The sequence below is a fragment of the Halichoerus grypus genome, chromosome 11, assembly GCF_964656455.1.
Source record: "Halichoerus grypus chromosome 11, mHalGry1.hap1.1, whole genome shotgun sequence".
Lineage (NCBI taxonomy): Eukaryota > Metazoa > Chordata > Mammalia > Carnivora > Phocidae > Halichoerus > Halichoerus grypus.
In genome coordinates, this window is record NC_135722.1 from 109,227,010 (window position 1) to 109,248,225 (window position 21,216).

At 39.1% G+C, this 21,216-nt stretch overlaps 1 long non-coding RNA gene across 1 annotated transcript in view; it reads right to left on the reverse strand.

Moving 5' to 3' along the window:
- The window catches only part of LOC118543057 (uncharacterized), a 388,715-nt gene extending 375,588 nt beyond the window's left edge, over window positions 1–13,127 (reverse strand). The window contains exon 1 of the long non-coding RNA XR_013442641.1: window positions 12,925–13,127. This is a non-coding gene — a long non-coding RNA (uncharacterized LOC118543057). The remainder of the gene's footprint in view (window positions 1–12,924) is intronic.
- Window positions 13,128–21,216: the final 8,089 nt, after the last annotated feature.

The following is a 21,216-nucleotide window of genomic DNA, read 5'->3' on the forward strand; positions in this document are numbered from 1 at the left end:
TCTTAAATATTCTATAATTTTCCATGACTGTTCAGTTGCCCCTGAAGTAGTATTTTTAACACTGTTTGAATTAGTTTATAACTGGTTTAAATACAAAGCAATTCATTGGATTAGGCAAGCACAGAATAAACGATCCCAGGTGTGTGTGTGTGTGTGCGTGTGCGTATGTAGTGAGTGTGTGTGTGGGGGGGGAATTGTGTAGCATGTACGTTCATGGTGTTATCAGAAGTTAAGTCATTCTCAAAATTTTAGAAATACATTAAAAATTTTTATTTAGAAATACTGTATCTTTGGCAATCATGTTAAACTTTCTTTCAAGCGGGCGGTCTCAACTCTCACCTCGTGCCCCTGTCGGGACCGTCCTGCACTGTGGGGCCACGGAGACATGCCAGGAGCTCATGGAAGCAAAGAGAAACACAAACACGTACGCGGCTACGGGTTATTTCATGGACTCCCCGCATGCCATCTTTGGACTGCAGGAAGAAAATTTCCCTTGATACCTTTCCTTTTAAAGGAGTTCCTTTTTAATTATTACCTTGAATCACAGGAATTTCCTCTGGAGAGGACATTAGAGATTATCTAGACGGGTCTCCTCCAAGCCTGGAGAGGGGAGGTGATCTTCCCCGCAGAGGGGACAGTCTGCTAGTAACTACCAGGGCTGGGACAGCGCGGCAAGTCTCCTGGCCATTTGTCCACTGCTCTTTCAATTGGCACGCATTCAAATTCTAAGACTATGTTGCCAGCACTGAGTAAATGACTAATACAGAAAAAACAACAACAACAACAAACTAAAGCAGACTTAAAACCACAGATATCCTCACTGCTCTAAGAGCTATCCTGAGTAGGAGTTGTTTCCCCTGTGACTACACAAACACCAGTATAAATAAAGTCCTGCTTCTTGCTTTCCTGCACAAATCCTGTAGGGCTAATCTGAGCACAGAGCTCCCATTAGCTTCAAAGGTACTCTTTAGTTCTTGGTTCAGCTCCGCAGGGATATTAAACAAGACAAGATGCAGGCCAATGCCTTTGAGATGAAAACTGGAAACAAATTACACACTATTTAGTTGAATAATAAAAAAAATGTGTTCCATCCCTACACACTACTAAATTTCTCTGACAATCTCCCTTAATCTTCTGACACTGGGGTCTCATTCTTTTGCAATATTGTTTCTATCACAACAATGAAATGTGGGTTATTTCATCTCAGGGAAACTTGGATGCAATTTGTTAAGCAGTAATTGTGTTACCCATGCTATTGATTTGGGCACTCATCCCACAAGGAGCCTGGCGAGTGAGGAGGTTTGCGTGAGCAGCACCGCCTGACGTTACCTTTATAGACATTGCAGTGAAAAGCTTCCACTTCTTTCAAAGAAAGGTTAAGTACAAATATTTCTTAGAAAGTTAATATTCCTCAACCAGAGACCGAGCTACAGACCACGAGTTACTCGGCCATTGCACACAGATCAATTCCAAGCACGGGCAATTTTTAATAAGGAATAGGGGGTTAAAGCCAAAGTAAGACTCATTAATAATGAAAGGATCCTCAGCTTTTTTTTTTCCCATTTAATCAAATTAGATCTGATGACAAATAAAACATCTTCAGATATCTCCCAAAATTGTGAAAACAACTGAAACGGGTAAAATCTATAGTGGTTCTGAAATTTTTTTTAAGTTCTTAAAATCTTAACATACAGTGTAATATTAGTTTCAGGTATACAATACAGTGATTCAACACTTCCATACACCATCCGGCGCTCATCAGGGCATGGAAGAATCACCTAGGGGATCTTGCCCAAAATCAGATTCTGATTTGGTAAGACTGGGATGGGCCTGGGGAGTCTACATTTCTTACAAGCCCCCAGGGATTGCTGACCACACTCTTGAGTGTGAGGACTTAAGAGAGCTGTTGGCTAAGATGGTCAATGATGAAAATTTGTTTTTACGAATACTAATGCTTCCCAAGTCCCTGCTATGTGCCAGGAACTTTACCTAGATTATGTTCAACACTCCTAACAACTGCCCAAGGAAAACATCATTGCCCCCATTCTACAGAGAATAAAAAATAAGTCTACAAAGAAAATACACAATGTGAATAAGGTAAAAAGACAGAACTGGGGTAGAACTGGGGCCTGAATTTAGGGTTGTCTGGCTTCCAATCTTTTCATCAATTTATTCAAATTTAAATAAATATGAATGGAACATGTGCATGTGTAGGACGTTAGGTACTGAGGAAACAGAGCAGTATAAAAAGACAGTCTCAGCTAATGGAGCTTATGTTCTAGCAGGGAAGACAAAATTAAACCAACAGACTATAATTAGTTACATAATTATGATTTGTTAAATCCTGTGAAATAAAGTTCAAGGTGTTTTGAAAGATTATAAAAAGAAAGACTGGCCTAATCTGGCTTACAATAAAAAAAAAAAAAATGCTACCCCAAAGAAATGCCTTTTAAGTTGAGTTCAGACAGATGAGTAAAAATTAACCAGGTGACTGGAGGTGGGGTCGGCGTGCAGGCAGGAGAACACCTCAATGCAGGCAGATGAATAGTAGGTACAGAACCCCGGGGAGAGGAAACCACCAGTGTGGTTAGGGATAAAGGGTTTGAAATGGGGCCAGTGAGAAAGGCACTGACCAAATCATGTGAAGTCATGAGGCTATGTTTATAATTCTGTTATTAACTTATTTAACTTTGATAAATTAACATATAGTGTATCAATAGTTTCAGAGGTAGAGTTCAGTTATTCATCCTTCACATTCAACACCCAGTGCTCACCACATCACATGCCCTCCTTAATGCCCATCACTCAGTTTACCTCACCCCCCACCCCTACCGCTCCAGCAACCCTATTTGTTCCCTATGATTAAGAGTCTCTTACAGTTTGTCTCCCTCTCTGATTTTGTCGTTTTGTTTTTCCCTCCCTTCCACAGTGATCCTGTTTTCTTAAATTCCACATATGAGTGAAACCATATAATTGTCTTTCTCTGATTGACTTACTTTGCTTAGCATAATATCCTCCAGTTTCATCCATGTCAATATAAATGGTAAGTTTTCATCCTTTCTGATGGCTGAGTAATACTCCATTGTCTATACATACCACTTCGTCTTTATCCATTCATCTGTCAATGGACATCTGGGCTCTTTCCCTAGTTTGGCTGTTGTGGACATTGGTGCTGTAAACAATGGGGTGCAGGTGCCCCTTCGGATCACTACATTTGTATCTTTGGGGTAAAACCCTAGTAGTGCAATTGCTGGGTCCTAGGCTGGCTCTATTTTTCACTTTTTGAGGAACCTCCATACTGTTTTCCAGAGTGGCTGCACCAGCTTGCATTCCCACCAACAGTGTAGGAGGGTTTCCCTTTCTCCGCATCCTTGCCAACATCTGTCATTTCCTGACTTGTTAATTTTAGCCATTCTGACTGGTGAGGTGGTATCTCATTGTGGTTTTGATTTGTATTTCCCTGATGTCAAGTGATGTGGAGCATTTTTTCATGTGTCTGTTGGCCATTTGTATATCTTCTTTGGAGAATCTCTGTTCATGTCTTCTGCCCATTTCTGGATCGGATTATTTGTTTTTTGGGTGTTGAGTTTGAGAAGTTCTTTATAGATTTTGGATACTAGACTAGCTCATTATCTGATATGTCATTTGCAAATATCTTCTCCCATTCTGTCAGTTGTCTTTTGGTTTTGTCGACTGTTTCCTTTGCTGTGCAGAAGGTTTTTATCTTGATGAAGTCCCAATAGTTCATTTTTGCCCTTGCTTCCCTTGCCTTTGGTGATGTCTAGGAAGAAGTTGCTGTGGCTGAGGTCGAAGAGGTTGCTGCCTGTGTTCTCCTCAAGGATTTTGATGGATTCCTGTCTCACATTTAGGTCTTTCATCCATTTTGAATCTATTTTTGTGTGTGGTGTAAGGAAATGGTCTGGTTTCATTCTTCTGCATGTGACTGTCCAATTTTCCCAGCACCATTTGTTGAAGAGACCGTCCTTTTTCCATTAGATATTCTTTCCTGCTTTGTCAAGGATTAGTTGACCAGAGAGTTGAGGGTCCATTTCTGGGTTCTCTATTCGGTTCCATTGATCTATGTGTGTTTTTGTGCCAATACCATACTGTCTTGATGATGACAGCTTTGTAATAGGGCCTGAAATCCGGCATTGTGATGTCACCAGCTTTGGTTTTCTTTTTCAATATTCTCTGGCTATTTGAGGTCTTTTCTGGTTCCACACAAATTTTAGGATTATTTGTTCCAGCTCTGTGAAAAATGTCAACAGTATTTTGATAGGGATTGCACTGAATGTGTAGATTTCTCTGGGCAGCACAGACATTTTAACAACAAAAGAAAGAACCAGAGGTAATACTCTCTGCTATAGATTTAATCAATATAATTTTGTTATTAATGGTGGTCTTTACCTACAGATAAAGGGAAGCCTAGGAGAGTTTTAAACAGAGATCAGTACAATCAAGGTCATACTTTTTAAAGTGCACTCTGTCACCAGGGTCTAGAATACACTGGAGGAGAGCAAAACCAAGTTCGGGATGACCTGGGATTTGGGTTGAACTGGGTGGTGACAGTGAAGATGTTAAGATGGAAGTACATTCCTATTGAACTAGTGATGGCTCGGATGTGGCCACACTGCCTGTCATCGCCATGCCTACTGATACACTTGCATTGTCTCATAATTTTCGAAGGGAAGCAGATCTCTCAGCTGCAGTACCGTAGTGTTAACCGTTTTTGGAGTCTATCATTACCACATTAGAAAGAAAAGAAAAAAAAGAAAAGAAAAGAAAAAAAGAAAAAAGAAAGGGAAGGGAAGGGAAGGGAAGGGAAGGGAAGAGAAGAGAAGAGAAAAGAGAGGAGAGAAAAGTCCTAACTTTGATACTGTTCTACCATCAGGAGTACAAATCTTGCAATTTCTGGAAGGTCAAAGATCCAAAGAAGTGTGGTATCATGTATATCAGTCCCCATTGCTGCTGTAACAAATTATGACAAACTGAGTGGCTTAAAACAACACACATATTTATTATCTTACATATCTGGAGGCAGGAAGCCTAAAATGGGATGGAGGAGCTGTTTCCTCTGACAAGGGATAGAGCACACTGCTTGGCCTTTTCTAGCTTCTAGAGGCCACCATATTGCCTGGCTCCTGGAGCCTTTCTCCTATCACCCTGGCCTCGGCTTCTGTTGTCCTAGCTCCTTCTCTGAAGCTGATGCTCCCGCGTCACTCTTATAAGGACCCTATGATCATATTGGGCCCAAACAGATAATCTGAGAAAATTCCCCATCTCAACATCCTGCACATAATTGCATCTGCAAAGAACCTTTTACAACGTAAAGTTACATACTTCCAGGTTTCAGGGATTAGGACAGGAATATCTTTTGGTTTGGGGTCAGGGATGGGGGAGGGTTGGCATTATTCTACTACTGTATATATTGAATTCTCTTGTCATTTTGAATTATAAGCATTAACAAAATATAGTTTCTACAGAACTTAAAACATAAAACACGGAAGATTAGCTTCAAGTCTACAATTTATCTAGATTGTATTAACACATGTCAATCAATTATAATAATAAAACAAAAACACACCTAAGTACTTTATGAGACTAAAATGAATAAAAATGGCATATGCTCTACAAGCACAGTGGGATTCAGTAACTGGTGTAGTGAAATGAGGATGTTCGGTAGTTAGAAAGACACAGGTTAACATCCTTTTATTTTCTGTCTTATTTGAAATATAAGAATAATCTCTCTCTCTTCCTCTCTTACCTCCCCCCTCTCCTCTTCCTCTTCCTTCTTCTCCCTGTCTCTCTCTCTCTCTCATATCATTACTGAAAGAACAATAAAGTCAAATAATTTTTATGAACCTTCTATTACACAGTAAACACTCAATGACATGGTGTTATTGTGCCTGCTCATGGTCATAAACCCTACCCAAGGAATCCACTACTCTGGCTTCTATCATCTGAGTTGACAGACTTCTGTCTTCACACTTCACACAAGTGAAATCACACATTGTGTGCGTATGTGTGTGTTTTATTCTTGCTGTCCCATGAACCTATGATACCTTTGCTGTGTAGTGTTCCATTCTGTAAGTATAACTCAATTTATTACTCAATGTATTTATACTTTAGATAGACAATTAGTTCCTCTTGTATTTTTGGCTATTACCAGTTTGGATGGTATGAACATTCAGACACACGCATTTGGTGGACATATTCCTGTTGAGTCAGTACCTCCATATGGGATTGCTAGTTCAGCATATATATATAAATTGAGCTTATGAGACTGCCAAAGAGTTTTCCAACATGGCTGCAATAATTTACAATTTTACAATCAAGGCACGAGAGGATCAGTTGTTCTACAAGCTCTCCAACATAGAATTTTGTCCTTTTTAAATATCTTACTTACTATGGTGAGTGAATGTTATCACATTAGCATTTTAATTTGTATTTCCCTGGTAACAATAATAGAATATTTTCACATTTGTTGGTCTCCTGCATATAATATTTTAAGAAATGTTCCAGATTTTCTATTATGTTTACTGTCTTTCTTTGTATTGATAAATGGAAGTATATATGAACAAACATATCTGAGAAACAAGTTCTTTACAAGGTATATGTGTTGCTAAAATGTTCTTCCATCCTGTGAAGTGCATTTCTTTCCTCTTTTAATGGTATCATTAGAAAAAGATAGTGTCCTAATTTTAATGGATTCCAATTTGTAAACCATTTCCTTTATAGTTACTGCTTTTGGTGACCTGGTTAAGAAGCCATGGCCTAATCCAAGGTTATGATGATACTTTTTTACACAATCTTCCAGAATATTTATTATTTTAACCTTTATATTTAGGTCCATAATCTCACCTGAAATTAATTTGTTTTTATTGTAAAGTTGGGGCAAAGCAATTTTTTTCCATATGGATATACACTTGGCCCTATACAATTTAACAGTTTATGTGTGATGCTTTTGAACTTCCTCCATGCGCAATCATGCCATTTATGTATAATAATTTATTTTTATTTTAATCTCTATTTTTCTTCATTTATTAAATGGGTTATGATCTCCAGTATACCCTTAAATATGATGGAATGCTTCTTTGTCTCATCCAAATCTCAGGAAGAAAGCTTTCATTACTTATCAGTTCAATATATTGGGTTTTTGTTGTTTTGTTTTGTTTTGTTTTGTTTTGTTTTGTTTTTAAGAGAGAGAGGTGGGGAATGAGGGGCAGAAGGAGAGGGAGAGAGAAAATCCCACACAAACAGGCTCCATGCCCAGCACAGAACCCGACGAGAGGGGCTTGATCCCATGACCCTGAGATCATGACCTGAGCCAAAACCAAGAGTCGGACACTCAACCAAATGAGCCACCCAGGTACACCTTTTCTGAGTTTTTAAAATTATAAATGAGTATAGATTTTTATAAATACTTTTTTGCTTTTGTATTCAGAAGATCATATATTCTTCTTTTTTATGTTATTATGATGAATTACATTCATCGAATTTTAAATATTAAAAAATAACATAAAACATTGCATACCTGGAACAAACATCATGGCTTGTTAAATAATGTCCCTTCTAAAAATTACTGATATGGCCCCAAGAAATGAACAACACCTCCCATTATTTATTCTCTTATGTAGTTCCATTTCCTTGATTTTGGGCTAGCTCTGCGACTTGACCTGTTTTTGACTGCTAGAGATAGTGTGTGAATTCTGAGACTTTCCAGCCCCCTCCAGCAGTAAGTCTCTCAAGGGAAAGCCTGCTGACATGTAAGCAGTCATGCAGCACTGGTACAGACAGTCACTGAGGAAGCCCAGGTGAGTAATGTGAAGAGGCCGCACAGACAGTGAGACATGCCCACCCAACACCCAGCTGTGTCAGCCCTCCAGCACAGACATTAGGCACGAAGAGTGGAGAAGGCTTCAGGGGCTCCCGGCAGAAGCCCTGTCTGACTACACTTGCACTGAACATAATAAATGAAAGAGAGGAAAGAAAAGAAAAAAAAGAAAAGAAAAGAAAAGAAAAGAAAAGAAAAAAAGAAAATTCAAATAAAGGAGATAATATTAACTAAACAAAATCCCATTTACTATTTGTTGAATTCTTCACAACAAATTCCATTCATTATAGCCTGTGAGATCTAGGCATGTCTACTTACTAGGACAGTCAATCACAAGTAAATCCAGTTTTAAATTAGCAGTCCTTGGAATAAATTAGCAGTCCTTGGGATCATATTCATGCTCCCATCCACTCATTATTTATTTGATGAACATTATTTAATAAACAGTTACTGGAAGCTACTGTGCCAGTCTTTGGGGAATGTAATAGGCAGCAAGAGTTCAGAAAAGTCACTCTAAACATAAAGATCCTTTCTGTCAGGGGGTTAAGATTAGGTAACCAGCAATTATTTATAATATAAAGTGATATGCATAAGATCTGACTATGCATTTGGACAACAGTATGTAAGAATCTATATAGTTCTTACAGGAACAAGCTGATAGTTACCAGAGGCGAGAGGGGTAGGAGATGGGTTAAAGAGGTGATGGGGATTAAGGAGTGCACTTGTCATGATGAACACAGAGTGATGTATGGTAGTGTTGAATCACTAAATTCTACACCTGAAACTAATATTACACTGTATGTTAACTAACTGGAATTAAAATAAAAACTCGTTAAAAAGTTAAAAAAAAGAAAAAAAGAAAGATCCCAAAAGAACACTTGCCAACTGAGGCTATTCAATGCACAGACCTGTGGGAGAAGATAATAAATTGTTATTTTAAACTACCAACTTAGGGGTTATTTATTGTTCTTATGTTTCTAAAGCAACAGATAATTGGAACAACTAGTATTTGATCTGTTAATCCTAAAATAGGTTTCTGTGCCAATTTTCATGAGATAGAATGGTGTGTAATTTTCTTTCTTGTAATGCTTGCGTAAAATTTTTGTTAGTCTTGCTTTATAAAGTGAGTAGATATGTATTTTATCTGAAAGAGTTTTTGTATTATCAGTGATACAATTTACCAGTGAAGGAACCTTGGCGTGGAGAGTACTTTGTGGAATTCAGTAAAAGAAGTTCATTAACAGATTACAGAATATTTAGATTTTCTGATGTTTATTTGATCTATATTTTCAAACTTATTGACCAAAATGTGTTTAAAATAATTTTTGTTATGTATTTAAAATCCACAGAATGTGTAATATCCTTGACACACATAATATTTCCCATTTCTGTTTTCTTCCTATTTTTCAGGGGTGGGGGAGGAAGCAAGGAAGGGATTATAAATCAAAAATATATGTTTATTATATTACTTTCAACTTTCCTGTGTCACTAAAGATGTGCCTCTTATAAGCAACATAGAGCTGGATTTTAATTTTTAAAATTTGGCTGACTATATTTATGTTTTAGTAGGAATATTTAGTTCATTCATATTTAATATAATCACCATTTTATTTGGATTCAAATCTCCCATTTTGTTATTAATTTCCTATTTGTTCTGGTGACTCTAATTCATTTTTTATCCTTTCCTGATTTCTTTTGGATTATCAAGATTACTATTACAACACAATAATTGCTATTATTATTACTATTCTTATTTTTCTAATCTTCCATTAGATTTTTAGTTGAACATACTTACTATAAATATCTTCCACTTTTAAGTAGTTTCTCTACAGATTTTCACAGGTACCAATGACTTACCAGAGATATTCAAAATTAGAACCCATCACATCCCAGATGATCAAGATTATTGCTATCCTCGTTTACATTTAGTAATTCGACTTCCTTTTAACCTCCTAACTTTTATGCCATTATTTGCACATGATTGAATTCTACATACATACATTTTTTAACTTTTAGGAAGGTTTTGCTCCCTATAAATTATGAAATATATATATATATATATATATATATATATATATATATATGTGTGTGTGTGTGTATATATATATATATAAAAGATATTCACCTAGAAAATTCTTAGGTGGTCTTCACCCCTGCCTGGCATTGAAAAAATCCACATCATCCAACATAACCCCTTATTTCTTTCATACAGTTTTTCTGACAGTGGTATATAATGAAAAATTTGAGGGGAAAAATGAGATTGAAAAAGTAGAAGCAGATAGAAATCTACCATTTTTCCTCTAATTTTCTATGATTGGAAGTACCTAACAAACCACCATACCTGAGTATTCATATCATCACATTTTCAACAACATGAAATAGTCTTTTAAAAATATTTTCATTATTTGGACTAAAGAAAATTGGACTATCAAAACATCACATATACCCATAAAACACTAACAAAAAAGCAGAATAAAGAAATCACAAAGTAATAGTCAGTACATTAATGTCTGTATCCACTTTCTATTGTGCAAGGTGTCAAGTTAGGGATGGGGAAGAAGATCAGAAATTCTCAGTACATCAGCCACCTATTTTGCAGAATTATCCAGGAACATCTTTCAACTCTTCCTTTGTGGAGCTAGCATCTCTGTGTTATGTGACACAGTGAATTCTGGTTTAAACAAACTGAACACCTCCTAAATCTTAAACCAAAAAAAGAAAAAAAAGAAAGAGCAAATCTGTTTAGGCAGAAAGAAAAAAGCAACTCACCATCTTTCTCCAAGAAGTTTTCCTCCTCTTCTCTTCCTACCTCTCTCTCCCTCGCCTGCCCCCCCCTTTTTCTGCAAGTTTCCCAATTGTTCAGATTTACACTCATGAAAATATTTACAAATTCACAGACTACTGAATGTTTGGTGTTGAAATGGTTAGAGCAAAACCAGACATTTTTTATAAGGATATGGTTAAAAACAACCACTTCACACACATTCTTTTTATTTTCCTTTTGATCAAGGTTTTGATATTTTACCAATGAGGATTTATGAACTGATAGTGTCTAAAATAATGTACTTGTTCCCATAGTCCTTGAAACTCTTAACCATCTTAATTCTGAATTACCACCTTTCTTCTATCCAGCAACCCTGTAATGTGGGAGAGAAATCTTGGTATTTCTGTTGGGGAAATTCTCACTTTTCACAATGTAGAGCTGAAAAGGAATTTGAAGAATATCTTTTCCAATTACCTCACTTCTATAGTTGAAATTTTTTTTTCTATTTAATATTATGGAAGGCACAATTATTTTAATTCTGACAAGAATACTAGTGTGACAGTTTAATTTCTCGACGTGGCTATGCTATACTCCCCTGTAATTCAGTCAAAGACTAAACTAGGTGTTTCTGTGAAATATCTTGGAGATGTTATTAAAGTTCATGGTAAGTTCACTTTAAGTAAGGAAGATGACCCTGGATAATGGGAGTGGGCCAGATTCAATGAGTTGTCTGAGGCTTCCCCGAAGAAGAAATTTAGCCCATGGAACGGCAGCTTGAGCTTGTGACCCAGTTCCAGCCTGCTCTTCCTGACAACCCTACCTGGCCCCAGTAATCATGCAAGCCAATCCCTTGTAATAGATCTTTCAGTATACATCCCCTATTGGTTCTGTCTCTGTGACTGAACTCTACCCACACAGCTAATAAAGTAAAATACAATCACATGTCACAGGCTTGCACTCAGATACTGCAAACACAGAAATCAATCTCAACCCCCTGAAATTCTCTTCCATTCTCCAAGCTAGTGTTAAAAATACTTCAAGAATTTACATTGAGCAAGGTATTAGATTAAACAGGACAGAGGATACAGAAGCTTCAGAGTTTTGTTAAGTACTATCAACAGAGAGAAAGGGAACGTCATGAAAGAAGAGCGTGTCACCCTAGCTCTACATGCAGAACAAAGTGTCCAGATAGAAAGAGTCACTGACTATCCCAGAACAACCTGGGCTTGTAACTGTTACGCAGGGTATTTGATCAGTTCACTGAAAATTACCTGAAGTTAATGTATTCTCCAGTATTTTTACAGGAACATTGTTTTTTGTTTGTTTGTTCATTTCCAGAACAATATCTGTGTCTCTATTCAGGGCTTATTTTTAATTTTTCAATTAATTAACGTAAAAAATATGGTGAAATAAAACCTAGTCTCTGCAACTATTCATACGCCTAAGGCACTGACCCAAAAATGCTTATAATGTGTTGCTTATCTCCTCTTTTCGTTTGAATTTTTCAAAAGATTTATGCCTGGAAGATAACTTTTTGCATTCTCTTTGATTAGTGAAGTTGATGAAAATTTTACTGGCAAATAGAGGTTCCAGTTCAACCCATCCACTAATTAAGCAGTATTTTCTTTCTTAAAGCAGAGAAGTAATTGAATCATTGGAAGACAAACCAGAACTTAATGACATGGCTCCCAGCACACAGCAATCACACGGAGTCACCTCACACAGACAGCCTGCGGGATTCTTCACTGCAAAGGCTCTAAAATTACACATAATTCAGAAAAATAAACTTGTAAGACACAGATCTAGAGCGGAATTTATCCATTAATTCATTTCATAAACACAGGTTGCTTACTGAGTGCCAGACCCCGTGCGAGCGAGCCCAGCTGAACCTGCAGGCGGGACCACCGCCCTGAAGACACACACGCGACCGCCAGGCGGGGACACGCACACACAGCGCGTTCCAACACGCGTGTGAAACAGAAAGCCACCGAGGACTGTCACGTCAGCTGACCGGTGAAAGACGTGAAGGAGCCAGGCCGCGGGGCTCAGGGAAACGAAGACCGGGTTCCGGCTGGGGGCGCAGGGGAGGTTACACAGGGCCGTCGGCCCAGTTTCATCCAACCTGTTCCCAGCTACCTCTATTAGAAGCAATGCTGTGATTACTATCTTTATAAATCTGTCAAACTTTAATAATTTCCTTATATCAAGTCCTAAGAGGCGGAACTGCTGGGTCAAAGATTGTATTTTTACGATTTTTTTAAAACACAGTCCCAAACTGCCTGAGGGGCCGGTTAGCCTAAGACTCACTAGCCACAATTATGAATACCTGATGGATTCTGCAGACATCCTCTTCCATGTTGCAGACAAAAACTTCATTCCCAAAAAGTCAAAGGTAATTAAAAAAAAAAGTCTTGAAGTCCCTGTACATTATTTTCTAGAAGGAGAGCCAGCTTACATGTGTAACATGTAAAACTGGTAATAAACTCATTTCCTCCCAGTCCCCGAGTCAGATCCATCGGCACGCATACATCGGGTGTTGTGTTATGCTGAGTCCCACTTAAACATTCTCCTAAACTGCCACGTAGAGACCACATGAGGCTGTTTATGTGTTCACTCTGCGGCTCCGTGTCTTCCCACAGGTACTAGTCATCTCCTTTGTAAACTTCTATTTTTTATCCTCCATTCTATGGAAATTTGGATAGTTGATTAAAAGACACCCCATCCCTCCAAATTCCTATGTTGGGACCTAACCCCCAAGGTGATGGCATTGGGAGGTGGGACCTCTGGGAGGTGATCAGGTCATGAGGGCACAACCCTAAGCTCCCCCGTCCTTCAGTCATGTGAGGACACAAGGACAGAACAGCCATCTGTGAACCAGGAGCCAGGTTCTCACCGCACATGGAGTCTGTCGGCACCTTGATCTTGGACTTCCCTACCTCCAGAACTGGGGAAAATAAACTTCTGTTGTTTATAGGACACCAACCCATGGTGTCCTATGAGAGCAGCCCAAAAGGACTAAGAAAAGCCCCGAGACAGAACTGCAGACAGCAGACGGTTCTCAAAATACAATCTCCAGACCAACAGCTTGAGACTCATTTGGGAACGTGTCAGAGATAAAAATTCCCAAGTCCCACAGCAGAACAACTGAGTCAGAAACTCTGGAGATGGGGCTCAGCAATCTGTGTGTTAACTAGTCCTCTTTGGGCGATTCTGATGTATGCTAAAATCAGAGAACCACCAGCTAGTTCACGTTACAGGGTAGAAAACACAACTTCAGTTTCATCATGAGGGCACCTGCTTTGAGTTCCAACCACTGTCCAGCTGTGTGACACTGGATGAGCATATTAACCTCTCTGAACCTTACTGTTAAATGGAAATAACACCTGCAATTAATGAGTGAATGTACACAGAGCGAGAGGCACAGTGCCCGACACACAGGAAGTTCCTAACAGCGGAGGTTGCACCCGGGACAACGATTAGGATAATGAACATGCAAATGAAGAAGAATTTCTGTGCCGTATTTTTGGTCTTCAGGCTATCTGAGCCCAGCGTTTGGTTTCACGTACCCTTGCCTCTAATTTTATAACTCAAACTTCTTATCTGACAGAGTCATGACTCAGGGTCACGAACCAGAGCACAACTCCTGCACTCATACCAAACAGAAATCTCTGTTCCACTTGGGGTTTCCAGATTTAGCAAATAAAAATACAGCATACTCAGCTAAATTTGAGTTTCAATCAACTAATATTTTGAAATCTAATTATATCCAGTGGAATATTTAGAACACATTTACATAATAATATTGTTACTTATCTGAAATTCAAATTTACCTGGGTGTGGTGTATTTTACCAAGTAGCCCTTCCTACGACACCCATCCCTGTGTACAATTAGCAAGTGACTTAACCTCTCTGTCAGTTTCTTCATCTGTAACAAGTAAGTAATAATAGTATCTACAGTATAGGGTTGCTGTGAAGGATACAAAGTGTGTATATATTATGCTTATATATGTGTATGCGTGTGTGTATGTGTGTACAAAACACAGTCTTATAAATAGTAAATATCAACCTAGGATATTACCTTCAATTATTTATAAAACATAATAGGTTTTAACGGCAATTCATGACAAGTACTCTAATTTATCATTTGGAAAACGTTTGGTCGGGGCCGGAACAACATACATGTCAGTAATACAAAGAGATATTTTGAAAATATGGAATTCTATTGAAGTAGAATTCATTAGCATATAAATGTTTCTTTCAACCAGAGAAATAAGAACATAGACTTCATAACTGCTACATATAAAAACTTTCCCACATCTATTTCAGAAGCTTGGTACTCATTATGCAAAATAACCAAAGCTTCTACTAAACTCTTCTAGAATATTTTTTGAATTCTGATGAGTTTTCAAATCAGCTTTATATAGGTTAACTAGTACCAGCTAAGTTCTATTTTTCACAGGAAAAAAAACAACTCAAGATTGTCAGGTTTGCAGAGTTTATGTTCTTTGAATGCATTTACTGTGAAAGACGAAAGCCCATTGCTGAGTTTTTAGATCAGGTAATAATTTTTATATTACAAGGACTAAAGTTAGGAATAGATTAATGGTTTCATTTTTATTTCTCTCATTTTTCCAGGCAGAGAAATTTGTCACTAAAACTCTTTTTATGTTTTGAAGCTCTGGCACTAATGGAAATATAAAAATGTAAAAAATATCATGCTAGAAATAAGGATGCCTATTATTTGGAAATATTTTAATTCATTTCTACTGAGTTTGTTTAATAGACCTTGGGCTGGTTTAAGTGAAATGCTGTATTTTTAGGAAATATACAAGAAAGAACACGTGACATATTAGCTCAAATCTTGTTAGCGTATCATGTCCTTAAGATATGTTTTTTGTGTTTTTATTTTTACCAGAAGAAATAGAGAAAACTATAATGTTCTAAGTTAGTCTTTTTTTTTTTTTTTAAAGATTTTATTTATTTATTTGAGAGAGAGAGAATGAGAGACAGAGAGCATGAGAGGGGGGAGGGTCAGAGGGAGAAGCAGACTCCCCGCTGAGCAGGGAGCCCGATGCGGGACTCGATCCCGGGACTCCAGGACCATGACCTGAGCCGAAGGCAGTCGCTTAACCAACTGAGCCACCCAGGCGCCCTAAGTTAGTCTTTGATAGGTGTAGGGTAGGATATATTTTTGGTGATACACGTTTCTAAACAGAATGGTAAAATGATGAACATTGACGAAAACTTACTACATTATATTAAAAGAGTAAAATTGTATCTCTTGACAATACTTCACTTTTAAATGCTGAGCCAGTTGGAAAAGAGTGTTGGAGGGAGTCTCTGACTTCAACATTCGACACCCATTTTCTCCCGCTATGTCTTCTGCCCTCATCAGCATTAATGTAGCAGTTTACACTTACCAAAGCTACTTCAAAAAATCTTATGAAGAAAGGGAGATCCGGTGTTATTTCGACATTATTTTAAATGTTTTTGGGTAAAGCCCAAACCCTTTAATAATGGCCCTATGTCTGTCTTGCTCCACACTGACCCTTCTTCCTGTCTTCTCTCTGGAGACCAGCTGCAATCACAGTCACCTCCGTGCCCCAACACAGAAACACCCATGCACACGAGCACGGCTTCCCCCCACGATCACAGTTTTCACTCCCCCTGACCTCCCAGCTGGTGCTCCAGCCATGCTAGAAGGTTGGGAATTCATCCAACCCCATTGCTCCCTTCAAGCCACATTCCAAGCTGCTGATGCTCTCTGAATGTTTACCTTCCCTCCCACGTGGTCCTCTCCTCCATACATCTTCCCTGGTTGACGTCTCTTAATTCTTCGTGCTTCTGATCACTTCTCTCTGGTTGGACTAGGAAGTTGCTCTGAGCCAGCCAAGTCTAGTGGCCACTTCCCAGAGATCACAGTACTGTTCTGTAATTGACCATGTGTACATAATATTCACATGTCTGTTCACTTGCTTCTTTTTCTCACTATTCTAGCTTTTTGAGGATAGGGACTGTCCTCTTCCTGGTTGTACCCCTGTACAAATCTATGGTCCAACATATAAGAGAAGAAAAGACTGGAGCAACACATAAACAATTTCTCCATCTATATATTGGGAAGCTGAGGAATAAGAAACTATTGTGTTACTCAAGAACTACAAAATGAGGATTATTCCTGAAGCCTTGAGGTGTAACAGAATCAGGACTGAACTGGATATAAACTGTTTCTCTCATTCTTCTTCATTCAGAATTCTTTCCAATTAGGGCTACAGTTCTCTACTCCTTGTCAATGTCACACTTCCTTTTTTTTTTTTTATTTCTTAAGATTTTATTTTTAAGTAATCTCTATACCCAACATGGGGCTTGAAGTCACAATTCCAAGATCAAGAGTTGCATGCTCCTCTGACTGAGCCAGCCAAGTGACTCACCAATGTCACACTTCTTGAAAAATATTGTCTTCATATAATGTCTCTGTAGCCTCACCCTCCTGCCCACTGTAATCTGGCTTCTGTCTTCCCAATCTACTGAATTTGATTTGTAAGATGTCGCAATGAATCTTCATGTTATCCTATCAACATCCCCACCTATTGAAATAACTCTCTCTAGGATCCACAGGTACCATACTTTCCTAATATCTTTACATTCTTGGCCTCTTTTCAGTCTCCTTTCCTGGTCTCCTCTCTATCCAATTTTCAATGTCACATGCCCCAGGGTTTTGACCCGAGGCCCCTCGCTTATGTCAGTACAAAGACTCCTACATCCACTTCCCACCTGCCATCGCCACTTGGCTCTGCCTTGGGCTTCTCGATATCAGGAAGGCTTCTATGCACCTGATTACTGCATCATCTGGCCCATATTAGTAATTACAGAACACTAGAATCCATCCTTTACTTCTTCATTTTACTTCTTCTTTCCATCAGTAAATCCTGTACGTTCTATCTTTTAAAAATATCCTGACTGCAATTTTTTTTTACAAGTTATACAGTTCCCAACCTGGTCCAAGTCACCATGACAGTTCTCCTGGATGACTCCTTAACTGATCAAATTTCCACTGATGCTACTTTTTAATCCATTCTCGACATAACAGTGAGGCTAGAATAATCTTTGCAAAATGTCAATCAGATGGTTCCTTCTCCTGCTTAAACCCTCTAATCTTTGGTTTACCATTAAAATAAAATTTTTAAAAAGGCCTTTCATGCTCTGGCCCTTGCTTATATTCTACACATTTAGGGGCACCTGGGTGGCTCAGTCATTAAGCATTTGCCTTTGGCTCAGGTCATGGTCCCAGGTCCTGGGATCGAGCCCCACATTGGGCTTCCTGCTCAGTGGGAAGCCTGCTTCTCCCATCCCCCCCAACCCCGCTTGTGTTCCCTCTCTCGCTGTGTCTCTCTTTGTGAAATAAATAAAATCTTTAAAAAAAAAAATTCTACACATTTAGATAATTCTTCACTTGACTCCTCTAATTCCTTCAGCTGTACTGACTTCCATGATTTCCTTGTACAACCAAGCTTTCTCTGGACTCTGGGTCTTTGATCTTGGTCCCTCTGCCAAGAATGTTCTCTTCCATTCCCTTCCCATGGTCTAGCATTTTTCCCCCTTGAGGTTTGAGAGACTGACACTCTACCCACTTTATTTCTGTTTTCCTTATCTTGTTTACTTGGTAATATCTAATTTTTGCTTCCTGGTTATTGTCTGTTTGTCCTCACCACCCACCTGCCAACACAAATCACAGTATTTGTCATCTTTTCATGGTGACACTCCAGGGCAAACACTGTAGGCCCCCTGGACATTCACTGACTGAACAATACGAATGGACATTAACTGAGTATGTGCGTGATCACCGTACCTCCGTTTTGTCTCCTGTACAACGGAAGGCTGTGGACGTGACCACATACAAACTACTCTAAAGTTCTCAAATTACTTGAATTTCTGAACCTATTTATTACTGATCAAATGTTTATTTATATGATATAGTGTGGAGAACACTGAGCAAAACAGAGTTGTAAAGCAAACTGAAAATCTTTAAGAAAACAAGATTGGAATGGTTTGGTGGGGCATGTGTTCTCTGAGAAATACACTACCACACAGTTAAGAGAGAAAATCAGGGAACCAAGGCTTCAGAGTGATTTTTAATAGCCATATTGAAACATTCTGCCATGTTTAAATAAGATTTACCACAGTAAATAGACATCTTCCAAAGAAGACATACAGATGACTAACAGACACATGAAAAGATGCTCATCAACACTCATCATCAGGGAAATGCACATCAAAACCACTATGAGATATCACCTCACACCTGTCAGAATCACTAGTATCAGAAAGAAATAAAAAGGCTGGGAAGATGGCAGAGTAGGAGGACCCTAAGCTGACTTTGCCCCATGGACACAACTAGGTAAATAAACCAGAAGACAACCTCACCTCAGCGTAAATGAACCAGAAAAAAACCAAAGACTAGCAGAACAAACTCCACAGCTAAAGACAGAGATGAGGCCACATCAAAGAAGGGAGGAAGGGTGGGAGGCAGTGCAATGTGAAATGGACCAGGCATTCCGTGGGGAGGGAGAGGCCCACTGTGTGCAGAAGGGCAAGAAACAGACTTCTGCACCAGGGAGCCCACATGGCAAAGACAAGTCCCCATGACATTTGGTTTTGAAAGTGAGAAGGGCTGAATTCCATGAGTTCTTACAACCAGAGGGCAGGCACCATCTCCCTCCCCTGCCCGACTGTGGGAACCAGCACAGCCCCGATATTCACTACCTCACTTGCTTACACCAACCCCTCTGCCCCCACAAACCCCACACTTCGGCAGATCTACCCTTCCCAGTCACTCTTGCCTCAGTCCCAGAGCCGCAGGTCCCCTCCCCCAGAAGACCAGTGCAAAGTTTGCCAACCCACGTATCCTGACCAGCACACTTTGCAGGGCCTCAGTGCTGGTGGCGGCTGCAGGGGACCCAGCAGAAGCCTGAGGTACACCTTGTTAAAACTGCGCACCCTGACCAAACAGCCCCAGTCACTGAGGGGCAGATGAAGCTCTCATTTCACAAGTAGACCAGTGCACAACTTATTAAAACTGGACACCCCATCATGTCCGGTGACGTAACACTGCCCCCAACAGGCAAAGACAGTCTCTGCAAACAACTGGACTGAAGGAGAAAGTGGCCAGGACACAATAGCAGGGCAAACAAAACACATATAGGAGAAACTCCCTAAAACACCAGGTACTAGGGAGCAGTGGACACTGCTCTACAGGACACTCCAGGACCTCTTCTTTATAAGGACACTACTTTCAAGAACAAGAGAAGTACCTCACTTTCCTAACACACACAAACAGACACAGAGAGTTAAACAAAATGAGACAGAGGAATATGCCCCTAATGAAACAACAGGACAAAACCACAGCAAGCAAAACAGAGATAAATAATACATCTGAATGAGAATTTAAAATAATGATCATAAAGATACTCACTGGACTTAAGATGGTGCAGGACATCAGTGAGATCCTTAACAAAGAGATAAAAAATAATCAGAGATGATGAACACAATAAATGAAATTAAAAATACACTAAGAGATAAATAGCAGGCTGGAAGAAATAGAAGAATGAATGAATGATCTGAAAGAGTAATAGAAAGTATTCAAGCTGAGGAGGAGAGAGAAAAAAATATGCAAAATGAAAATATAGGGAACTCAGCAACTCCATCAGTGTGATAGCATTCATATTATATGGATCCCAGAAGAAGAGAGAGAAAAGGGGGCAGAAAATTTTTTTGAAGAAATAATAGCTGAAAACTTCCCAAATCTGTGGAAGGAAAAATAAATTGAGATCCAGGAGGTACAGAAAGCCCCCAATAAAATCAATCTAAGGAGATCCACACCAAGAGACACAGTAACTAAAATGACAAAAAGTAGTGATAAAGAAAGAATTTTAACAGAACAAGAGAAAAGGAGACCATTACATAAAAGGGAAACCCCATAAGACAGATTTTTTAAGAGAAATTTTGCAGGCCAGAATAGAGAGGCAGGATATATTCAAAGTGCTGACTTATGTGGGGGTGCCTGGATGGTTCCATCAGTTAAGCATCTGCCTTCAGCTCAGGTCATGATCCCAGAGTCCTGGGATTGAGCCCCATGTCAGGCTCCCTGCTTCATCCTCTCTTCCCCACTTGTGCTCTCTCTTGCTATCTCTGTTGCTATCTGTCTGTCTCTCTCTCTCAAATAAATAAAATCTTAAAAAAAAAAAAGTTCTCATATATGGGGCACCTGGGTGGCTCAGCTGGTTAAACGTCTGCCTTCGGCTCAGGTCATGATCCCAGGGTCCTGGGATTGAGACCTGTGTCGGGCTCCCTGCTCAGTGGGGAGTCTTCTTCTCCCTCTCCCTCTGTCCCTTCCTCCCCCACTTGTGTGCTCTCTCAAATAAATAAATAAAATCTTTTTAAAAAGTGCTGACTTGTAAAAATCTGCATCCAAGAATGCTCTATCATTCAGAATAGAAGGAGAGATAAAGAGTTTCCCAGACCAACAAAAGCTAAAGGAGTTCATGATGCCTAAACCAGCCCTATGTGAAATGTTAAAGGGGACTCTCTGAATGGAAAGAAAAGACCATAAGTAAGACTACAA